Here is an 11,679-nt window from a genome sequence, read left to right as displayed (position 1 = left end):
GCAGTAACCAGGGAAACAGTGTTATTCCTGCTGCTGTAAAGGCGCCACCTGCTGGGTTAACATTCAGTATATAAACAGCTTTAGTTTAGGATTCATTTCTTGGAATCAGTATTTCGTAAATAAACTGCAAGTTAAAATGTCTGCAATGTTACTGGTTGAAACCTGAAGTGGTGATGAGGTCTTAAAATGTATGCAAAGAGTCTTTAAAAAGGTCTCAAAGGGTATTGAATTTCAATCTCTGATTTCTGTATATACCCTGTGACAGAATAAAATATTTTCTCAGGGGCAGCATAAGATACAAGCTCATTGATCCAGTGCTTTCTCTCTGGGGTGTTCTCGGATTTCCCTTTTTTAAGTAAACATTTTTGAGCTGCAGTGCTTGCAAGAAAAATAACAGCTTTTCTGGTAGGTGAGTTGAACTGATATCACCTCATATCTAAATTTTAGGATGTGGATTAATTTGATATTTCAGAAGATGTTGCAATGACAAACTTCCTGAATGTCTCCAAAACTGGAGCTTATTCTGATTATATACACATTTCTACTCTATGTATTTGTTTTGCAACATGCAAGAAGTCCCAATGACGCTGTAAACGGCCGTAAACTGCGCGTGCATGAACATATCTCAATATTGATTTAATCTTAGATTAGGCATTTGCATTGTCATTGCGGCGCTATTAAATATTTTACTTCTAACCATTGTAATTAAACTCTGCAAACTTGTAAATGTCAGTGTGTGGGTGGTGTTCATGATGCTGTAAAAACAAAGATGTCCTCAACCTGAAAATCTGTACGCTTCTTTTCTTTATTTTCAAAGCAGAATTGCTTAAAAATACAGAAAGAAAACCTGAAATCCTGAAACACATGCAGATTAATCTTAAAGATCACCTATTATGCTGCTTTTTACAAGACGTAACATAAGTCACTGATGTCTCCTAAAGAGTGTATGTGTAGTTTCAGCTCAAAATAGCACACTAATAATGATTATAACTCTCTGAAATGGACCCTTTAAGGCTTCAATAATAATTGTGGCGTTTTGGTGACTGTCGCTTTAAATTCAAATTGTGCTCTTTTCAAAAGAGGGAGGAGCTACTTAACATTAAAAACGTAAATAGCAGGCAGCTGCTTCTCACTTAGGGCTGTTTATGCGAATGAGGGAGAGATGGTCACTAGTGGGCGGGGCTTTCCCCTTCTGATGACACGTACAAAGGGAGAATGTCAATCAAAGTGTTTCTGCAGGCTGTATTTATCAAGTCTGATTATAACAAATACAGTTAATTCATTTTTAACATTACAGACGGGATAAATTCACACACAACTGTGTTTAAGCCCCTTATAAAAGTGATTTTCGCATAATAGGTGCCCTTTAATATATATAAAAATATCCATAAGTGCTTCACAGTTTGTTCTGAATTGCACTGAAAAGGTGCATTATGAAGTTTGCAGTATATTTAATTAAGTTATTTTTATTTTTACAAGTAAATTTATAATCCTTACCAAAAATGGCTGAAGCCTTGCCTATATTATACTGATTTTCTTCTATTTTGAACATTTTCTAATGGAAATGTCTTATTAAAAACTTTTAGCTGTTAACTGCTCTTAAAAGGCTGTATTTAAAGCATATAACTGAATAAATAATCTGTTTTTAGGTTTATAATAATCAGCACGTTTAACGATTCTTATTGCTCATTGCTTTTGTAGCACCTATATTGGTTTTATACTACTTTTATATGTTTATTCATTCATTCATTCATTTACCTTTGACTTAGTCTTTATTTCAGAGGTTTCCACAGAAGAATGAACCGCCAACTATTCGGGCATATGTTTTACGCAGCGGATGCCCTTTTAGCCGCAACCTAGTACTGGGAAACACCCATACACAATAACATTCACATACACTACAGCCAATTTAGTTCACCAGTTGCCCTATAGTGCATGTGTTTGGACTGTGGGGGAAACCGGAGCACCCGAAGGAAACCCACGCCAACACGGGGAGAACATGCAAACTCCACACAGAAACACCAACTGACCCAGCCGGGACTCGAACCAGCGAACTATTTGCTGTGAGGTGACAGTCTAACCACTGAGCCACCTCTTTGATATGTTTACATTGTGAGGTATTATACAACACAATGCATGTAGAGTATTTTTAATTCAGTATATGTTTTGTTTGTTTTAAAATTACAAATGATTTGGACGTTTTTGTTTTGACATGATTAATATTGGTCTCAATTTATGAGCAGTAATAAAGACCAAATATTTACATTTCAACATGTGTTTTGTCATTATTAATTGTTAAGATAAATACATTTTTATTTTTATGATATTATAAACCGTCAAAGTTAGTTTGCGCAAGTAGACTGCAAAACATATCTTTATTTCTGTCATGTTTATTCCTGTATAAAGATTTAAACCTTAAATCAACATACATTCGCTTTACATGCAAAATGGCACAAGATATTAACCCCTATATTAGGAGAAATTAATTAAAACCGAGTGAGTTCCTGTTGAGAACGAGAACAAATATCTGCCAGTGGCATCAGAATATTAAACTTGTTTTTGTTTTGATTTAAGATTTATTTTTCTGACCTATTTTGTTTAACTTTTCAGAGAGCAAGCCAAAAATATCTAAACATTATTCATGTTTAGATATTTGTACTAGAAACATAAATACTAAGTAATGTAATCTCTCTCTTATCTTTAAACAGACGTGAACAACATCATTCATTCCTTTTCCTTCGGCTTGGTCGCTTTATTTATCAGGGGTTTCCACCGCGGAATGAACCGCCAACTTATCCAGCATATGTTTTACACAGCGGATGCCCTTCCAGCTGCAACCCAGTACTGGGGAACACCCATGCACGCTCATTCACACACACATACACTACAGCCAATTTAGTTTAATCAACTCCCCTATAGTGCATGTGTTTGGACTGTGGGGGAAACCGGAGCACCCGGAGGAAACCCACACCAGCACGGGGAGAACATCCACACAGAAATGCCAACTGACCTAGCTTGGACTTGAACCAGCGACCTTCTTGCTGAGAGGCGATAACCACTGAGCCACCCTGTCAGCATAATGTAGATAGGAAAAGCCTTTGTTTTTAATGTTTTAATCTCCCAGTTCTGTTGCAATCAGCGCTTTGACACAGAAAGTGCATGTAGGTCAAATATTTTTAGTTGACAGTTCTTTCCGTTTCCAGCAGCTCGGTGATAATAAGCGAGTTTAGAGAAATAAAATAATTACCGCTCTCCGTCTGCAGTTGCGCTGTCAGATAATAAAGAGCTCAAACATGACAGAATCATGAGGAGGATTCGTCTGTGCTGTGGTTATTAAAAGATTGCAGTTTCAAAACAGCCTAAAATAACATTTTAGACAATTTAAGTGCTGTAACAAAAATACAGGCTGTGTTCAGCCTTCAACGTGTCAGGGATCATTGTGAACGCATTTCTCTGAGGCATTTAAGTCAAATTTATAAATACTGCTGTGAATGAAGTGATTTTTTGAGTTGAAAATGCCTGCAGGTTTGATGTTTTGGTATACTTCTGCAAGCTTGATTGTGCTTTATATATTTAACACCTAAGTCATTCACACAAGTTAACTTCAGATGTATTTGTAAGCAGTTTGTGGATCATATTTAACCTAAAGTATCAATAAATAGTAATAAACAAGTCAAAAAGTCTTAAGTAAATTGGGGTGAACATACTTCATTTTTTTGCATTAAGACAACTAAAATTGAGTAAGTTCAACTTAGTTTGTTTAAATTCAAACCAGATGAGTTGCTTGCAAATACTTACCTTTAAAGGGCCATGAATCCCCTTCGTTTCAGCAGGGTGTTTTCACAGCTCTACTTTGGAAAAAGTCAGAAAAGTGGGCGTGTCCAGCTCTGTTTAGGGGGGAGTGTCGGAGGAAGAAAAGAGGCTTGCTGTGGGAGTGTCTATTTGGGCACGCTGAATTTCAGAGTCAAAACACACAACCACAGCGGACAATGTGACTGTGTTTACATGGACATCTGTAGTCAAATTATTTGCCAAATGATTAAATGATGGACTTTAACTGCAGTTTGGCTCTTTCATTCAGGGAATTCATTCATGCCCCTTGCGACAAATTAGATATTTGATTCGAGGAACTGCTCTAAGCGTGTATTTTTCATGCAATGTTTGATACCGCACGGCGAATGAGAGAAAAAAAACTCAGCATTTCCCGTGTGTTATTCCGGTCACAAAATCCTACACGAGGTTATAGTTTGGTTGTAGTGCTAATTTGTTTACACTCGGTGCAATAGTTTTTTCGATACGAATAAAATACGAACTGAATAAACAAAGAGCACTGGTCGCTCACTTGCCAAATCTGTAGAGACAGGACAATCACCAGCAACGAGAGCCGCGTCTTTAATAAGAGGAGACTAAAGCGAATTTGCAGCTCTCAGGTAAACAATAATCCTCCTTAGACACGTAAGTTATTGTTGTCGAGCGTCGCGTACACTGTTAATCCACACGTGACTCCAGCTGAGCTCTCACAGAGAGAAAATGAAAACGAAACTTCACTGCAGCAAACTATGAAAGCAACACTTCACGCTTGTTTTGCCAAAACAACGTGGCGTCTCTGCCGTCTAAACACTGTGACAGTAATGAATATTAATGAAGTTGCACAATAGAGCGCGCTGATTGGTTTAAACCAAGCTTTACTCATGCATTAATGCATCACACTGTAAGACGTAATAAGACACACTCTGGCACAGACGTCCAGTCTACACGCTGGAATACACGCTATTATCTCATGGCCGTGACGCAGCTTCAAAAATTCATTTCAAACCGGAAGTACGAATTTGCTTGAAATAACGCAAAAACAACCAATTTACACTTTTTAGTGAAATATAGGTGTCCTAATAGTGTTTTTAGCAATGTGGGACACACATACCACTGTCAACAGCTCAAAACATGTGTTCTGGTGTTTAGTGACCCTTTAAAATGTTTGTAAACCCAATGAGTTTTTTCTGTGCACATGCATTTTTATGCTCATAAAAACGTATTTTCCTGTAAATAAGTGGAGATAACACAATTAAAATGAGCTGAAAGGTGTAAATTAACCTCCTCGGGCGCTTAAGTGCTGTTTAAAATACTTTGAATGTTTTATATTTTGCTACAGACATACAGTGTCATCTTGCAACTGTTTTGTAGCACATTAAATCTCCCAAACCCTATTTCTAACTGTCCTAAATGGGGAAAAAATGTTGTTTTTATTCTCTTATAGTCAAAACATGTTCAAATAATATGTTTTTGTTATTAATGCATTCAAAAATATTAAATATTTAAGTGTTTTATGTAAATTCGGACCACCAGTCCACATATATGGACATCATTTTTCTCTAAAAGAACATCATATCAAATGATGATACTTGGGTTTTACTCTGATTAGCTTCCAATAAGTTCAAATAGCAAAGAGAATTTAAAATATGCATGTAAAAAACACCCCGGGCCTTAAGAGGTTAAGCTATACTAATGACATTTTTTTGAGTGTATATTTCTTAGAATCAATATTATTGCATATTTTGATCGTTGTTGTAGCTCATAATCAAATTACGTAAAAATGATGCTGATTCATAATCAATGTCATGCTGTGTTCGTGTTATGCTGATTTAGTCTTATCGTTTCTGCTCTGATGGGCTTTTTTTCATTCAATTTACAAATGTGAGCCCTAATATGGCTAATAAATCCATCACAAGCATCCACACCTAATCATCCTTGTTTTCTCCTTTAGCTTCTGGCTTGAATTAGCCAACATCTGTGTGCTTTCTGCATCCAAGGCTGTCTAATGAGCTAAAATCCCACAAAAGAGCAATGAAACCGAAAACTGGAATGAGATTTTCTTCAACATGATTAAATAATATCGTAATTATGATACTGGGCTGTTTCTGTGCCAGGCTTGTGTCGTTTATGTCAGAAACCCGTCCACAAAACTCTATCTTTGACCTTGAATATGTTAAGTTTTTCCTTTTTTCCCTTTTAAAACAAATAATAAACATTTCTTTATTCTGAGTTACGGCTATAGTTCACAATTATAAATGCTTTCTATTATGTTAGATCAGTCTCCATATCAAGACATGATGTGTTAATCATAAATGCACTTTATTGACAATATTTACCTTTAAATATTCGCGCCCTTTAAATAAGGATGGACTGTGATTGTTTGAGTTTTGCTAGGTCACTATCAGTTAAGTGGCTAATAATATTGACCTTAAAATGGTATTTAAAAATTTAAAACTGCTTTTATTCTAGCTGAAATAAAACAAATAAGACTTTCTCCAGAAGAAAAAATTTTATCCGACATACTGTGAAAATGTCCTTGCTCTGTTAAACATAATTTGGGAAATATTTAAAATAGAAGAAAATAATCAACGGGGGGCTAATAATTTTGACTTCAACTATATATATATATATATATATATATATATATATATATATATATATATATATATATATATATATAAACATTTTATAACCTATATTCCAAAGGGCATATAACCTATAGGTTACTACTGTAAGAAAGTATCAGCATTTGCTACATACTTTTAGTATTGTCTTCGCTTGAAATGACCCGATCTAATCCTGTTTACATGACATAAACCTGCTCCTGAGCAGGTTTGAGTTACCAGACCTGTTGCTATGACAACAACTCTCGAATGCGAGAGACAACGAAACAATCCTGGATTGTGTCAAATCATCAATAACCAAATCCAGCTAACTGAGTTATCCACGTATGAAGTACAGACCCTATAGGAATGGCTGGAAATCAGCCTGGTAATAGCCAAAATCCTTCTAAAACCAGACTGGTCGACCAGCTAAAACCAGCCAACCAGCCTAGGCTGGTTTAAGCAGTTTTGTTCAGCAGGGGGTTTTGTTCAACCCATCTCTGGGAAACATTGTGTTTTTATGAACGAATAAGTTACTTGAGTTATTTTGCTGGCTTTCTAAATGTATGATTAGTAATGCGAACTAAACTACCAACTACTTAACTATCCCTTGAAATGTTGCCATCTTCATAGTTTCTGAAGGAGTCAGAGATGTAAATAATGGGGCAAATGCACACAGACTTTTAATGTTCAGACAGACAGCCCAAGCCTTTCCGGTGGTCTTTCCATTACAAATTTTCAACGTTTGAAATCTGTTTTCTTTAAAAATAAGTGATGTTCACTGCATGATATATATATGACATAAAGTGGGTTTTAAACCGGACAAGAAGCACTGCGTTACACTACATTTTCCCCTGGCATCTCTTTAAAATTTGAACATTTATTTTACCCCAGCATTTTCAATGGAGTTTCTGCGCTAGCCTGCTGCCACTGATAGTGTGTGTTTACACGGTCCATCATCCCATTTTTTGCTTGAACAACTAAATGAATGCTTAAGTTGATTTAACTGATTGTACACTGAAAGAAATTATTAAAGGATGATTCCTTGAATTTACTTAATTTTTTTTTAAGTTAAGGGGTTGTAAACAATTTTTTATGTTGAATTTAAACAAATAAATTAAGTTGAATATTACTAAATTTAATTTGTTTGTTTAAATTCAACAAAAATAAATAGTTTGCAACAATTTTGCAGACAGCATTTTTTCAGTGACATTATGATGTCGATGATGTTACAGGAAACTTATAGATTTAAAATAGTCACACCGGAGGCTTACCGTTGACTGAAAAACACTAGCTGTACAGATAGCCCATTGTAACACTGTCATTTGTCACCACCTACTGGTGCAACAATGAAACTTTATTCATTCATTCATTTTCTTTTCGGCTTGGTCCCTTTATTAATCAGGCCAGCCGCAACCCAACACTAGGAAACACCTGTACACTCTTGCATTCACACTTATACACTACGGCCAGTTTAGCCCATTAATTCCCTTATAGCTCATGTGTTTGTACTATGGGGGAAACCAGAGTACGGGGAGAACATGCAAACTCCACACAGAAACACCAACTGACCCAGCCGGACTAAAACTGCATTCATTCACTTGCAAATAAATGCATTATAAACTCTTCAAATATGTATAAATATTAGTAGATTTAAACCATCTATGACTGAGGCAGTGCACAAAAGAATCTATTTTTGTCGGATTGTTCTTGCACGAAATAGTCAAGATTAAAGGCTTGATTTTTGCCACACCACCAGAGAATCAGGATTTAACAAGCATCAGTACTCGTTATGTTAAGACTCGCTTGATCACTTTTCATTTTTGGCCTGATCTCTCTAATAAACAGCAGGAGAATCAAACTCTTTTTCTTTCCGACTCTCAATTTGGGATTAAAATCAAACAAAAGAATCTCTGAAAGCGCTCTGATTATAACAAGATTGGCTATTAACACACTGGGGCCGGACATTTGCATATCAATGCAGACGCTGTCATTGAAATTGATGTCTCATTATTTGCTTCACAAAGACTAATAAAAGCAGCACAAAAGACTTTCAACATGCTTTTAACTGTTTCATATAACAAAGAAAATCTGCACCCTTAAACACAGAATAATAACTATGTAGCGACAGCAAATTAACTCTAATTAGCTGATGTCTAGACTAAGAAAGCATCTTAATTAAAATGAAACCTAACAAGTTTTATAATGTGCCTGTGACTTACTGTAAGGTGTCCTTGAGTGCTTTGAAAGGTGCCTATAAATAAAAGGTATTATTATTATTATTATTAAGTGATTTGGAGCTCAAGATGTGACGTCACTTTTAAGGGTCTGTTTTATATGGATTTATTAATCATTCTTCTCAATGAACATGAACTGTCATGGTTTATTAAAGACACAAACCCCTCAGTGCACGTCAGCTGCACCTTCAGCAAACCTGCTAATTCCTGCAGCACCAGGACTTTAATCAACATTTATGAGCATCAAAAGTGCTGGATCTGTTCGGCAAAATATTTGTCTGTGTCACTGCATTATAAACGACTAAAATGATATATCTAAAGCAATGTCCACAGTGCTGAGCGAGAGCACTTCTCTTCTGTCAAACTGAACAGCGCATCATCAATGACGTAAGCGTGCTCAAGTTCGAAAGGTAAAATGCAGTGTGAGTGCAGGGAGAGGAGAGGGGGGGCACTTGTGCTTCGACACAGTTCAAGATCACTTTAAAACTACTTTGACCTCTGTGTGTGTATTGCGAAAAACCACAAAAAAAAAAAAAAATTCAACCCAGGCTCATTATTGATATGTACCTTTATAGACATTTTTGCAGATTCCAAAATACGTCCCAGGAGGTACATTTTTTGCTGCTTTTGTTTTCTTGAATTCACAAGAGGTAACGTAAATCACGTAAATCCACCAGAGGCAGCTGTCAACCGACTAACCGACTGACCGATCGATACCCCCACCCACCCCCTTTTCTAAACCCAACCGATAGTGTTTTCAAAAGCACCAACTGACCCTCTCATCCGCTTACCTAAACCCAACCGATAGTGTTTTCAAAAGCACCAACTGACCCACTCATCCGCTTCCCTAAACCCATCCGATAGTGTTTTCAAAAGCACCAATTGACCCAATTATCCGCTTCCCTAAACCCAACCGATAGTTTTTTCAAAAGCACCAATTGACCCAATTATCCGCTTCCCTAAACCCATCCGATAGTGTTTTCAAAAGCACCAATTGACCCAATCATCCCCTTCCCTAAACCCAACCGATAGTGTTTTCAAAAGCAACGGTTGACCAGATCAATTCCTTCCCTAAACCCAACAGACAATGTTTTCAAAAGCATTGATTGACCCGATCACCCACTTCCCTAAACCCAACCGATAGTGTTTTCAAAAGCATTGATTGACCCGATCACCCACTTCCCTAAACCCAACCGATAGTGTTTTCAAAAGCATTGATTGACCCGATCACCCACTTCCCTAAACCCAAGCGATAGTGTTTTCAAAAGCACCGATTGGCCCAATCACCACCTTCCATTAACCCAACCATTAGTGTTTTCAAAAGCACAGATTGACCCAATCAATCTCTTCCCCAAACCCAACAGACAATGTTTTCAAAAGCATTGATTGACCCGATCACCCACTTCCCTAAACCCAAGCGATAGTGTTTTCAAAAGCACCGATTGGCCCAATCACCACCTTCCATTAACCCAACTAATAGTGTTTTCAAAAGCACTGATTGACCAGATCACCCCCTTCCCTAAACCCAACCGATAGTGTTTTAAAAGACAAAGATTGACCCGATAACCACCTTCCCTAATACCAACCGATAGTGTTTTCAAAAGCACAGATTGACCCAATCATCACCTTCCCTAAACCCAACCGATTGTGTTTTCAAAAGCAACAGTTGACCCGATCAATTCCTTCCCTAAACTCCACCAATAGTGTTTTTAAAAGCACCGATTGGCCCAATCACCGCCTTCCATGAACCCAACCGATACTATTTTCAAAAGCATCAATTGACGCGATGATTCGTTCTTCACCAGACTCGAACCCCCTTGTCGTGGTCAACTCTCTGCGTCTGAAGTCTGCCGATGTACAAGGCGAGCTACTGGGCAAGCTGGTAACAGTCAGTAAGCGGTCAGCAGGTAGCGCGAAAAGAAACAGAAGAAATGCAGCCATATGTACCTCTGGCTACATAATTCACTCTTTCCAGCGATGTATAAAGGGGTACGTTTTCACAATGAGCCCTATTTATATTTATAAACACCCCTCTGGAATGATCTTCACAACCCCACACAGGCTGTTGATTCAAACAACAAATAAAAACCCAGTTCTATCATGAACACACCACACGACAACCTCAAAACATTATGCAGATCTATGTGTGCCTCACACAGGTGAGTGGGCTTGACAAACCACCTGTAGAAACACACTTCTCTCCATATAAAAACACTCCCGTTCCCTTACTCTAGCACTTCTTTGAGCACTAACAGTTCCTCAGTAATCAGCTCTTGTTGAGTGTATTGCCTCTTCTTGATGAATCGCTGAATGCCTTCTCAGTTATAAGTGTCTTTGGAAATAGGCGTCTGCTAAATAAATAAATGTAAATAACTACTGACCGGTGCAACTTCATATAAATAGTCTGTTTGATTGTAAAACGAACGAGCCTTGAGGGAAATCTTGACACAATACATTTCATCTCGACCATAAACTGTTGGAGAAACAAACAAAGCTTCCACCAAAAGGAATGAAGAGATGAAATGTGTTTTCTGCTTTCATTTTGTAGCGATTAGCATTTCAAAGAACAAGCTTCAAAACGTACATAAACAAAGCGTTTGAAATGAACGAAGGATATTTCGGGCTCAAGTTCTGAGTCCTCTGCCGGTTATTCAGGCGTGATGTGATGAGAACACGACCCAGACGCGCAGCGGGAGTTTACTAATGTCAGGACGGTGTCAAAACCTCAATTGCTTAAATTATAGGCCTGCATGCACTTCTAGGAGCAAACAGAAGCAATGGAAACGTGTTGTGCTTTAAAAGGGATCTAATTTTCCAGAGTCGCTTATGCCCAATTTTATTTATGCACGAGTAAGAACACCAGACAAATAAAAAACACTTTTGTAACCTTTTGGAGTCGGGTCCGTTTTTGTCTTTTTTTTTAAATCACCCAAAAACGTAAATCTAACTACCTCGGATTGGACCCACAGGAAAATAATAAACAAAAAGAACACTCTAACTCAACACCCAAAATGAAACTAACTACACCT

At 37.3% G+C, this 11,679-nt stretch overlaps 1 long non-coding RNA gene across 1 annotated transcript; it reads left to right on the top strand.

The window, feature by feature from the left end:
- Positions 1–7,802: 7,802 nt before the first annotated feature.
- LOC147837624 (uncharacterized) lies at positions 7,803–11,679 on the top strand. The gene is made up of 3 exons (XR_015526166.1): positions 7,803–9,457; positions 9,515–9,739; positions 9,907–11,679. It is a non-coding gene; the product is annotated as an uncharacterized LOC147837624 (long non-coding RNA).

The sequence above is a fragment of the Danio rerio genome, chromosome 25, assembly GCF_052040795.2.
Source record: "Danio rerio strain M-AB ecotype USA chromosome 25, GRCz13ab, whole genome shotgun sequence".
NCBI classification, from domain to species: Eukaryota; Metazoa; Chordata; class Actinopteri; order Cypriniformes; family Danionidae; genus Danio; species Danio rerio.
Note: the sequence above shows the minus strand (reverse complement) of the source record. Positions and strands in the feature narration are given on the sequence as shown.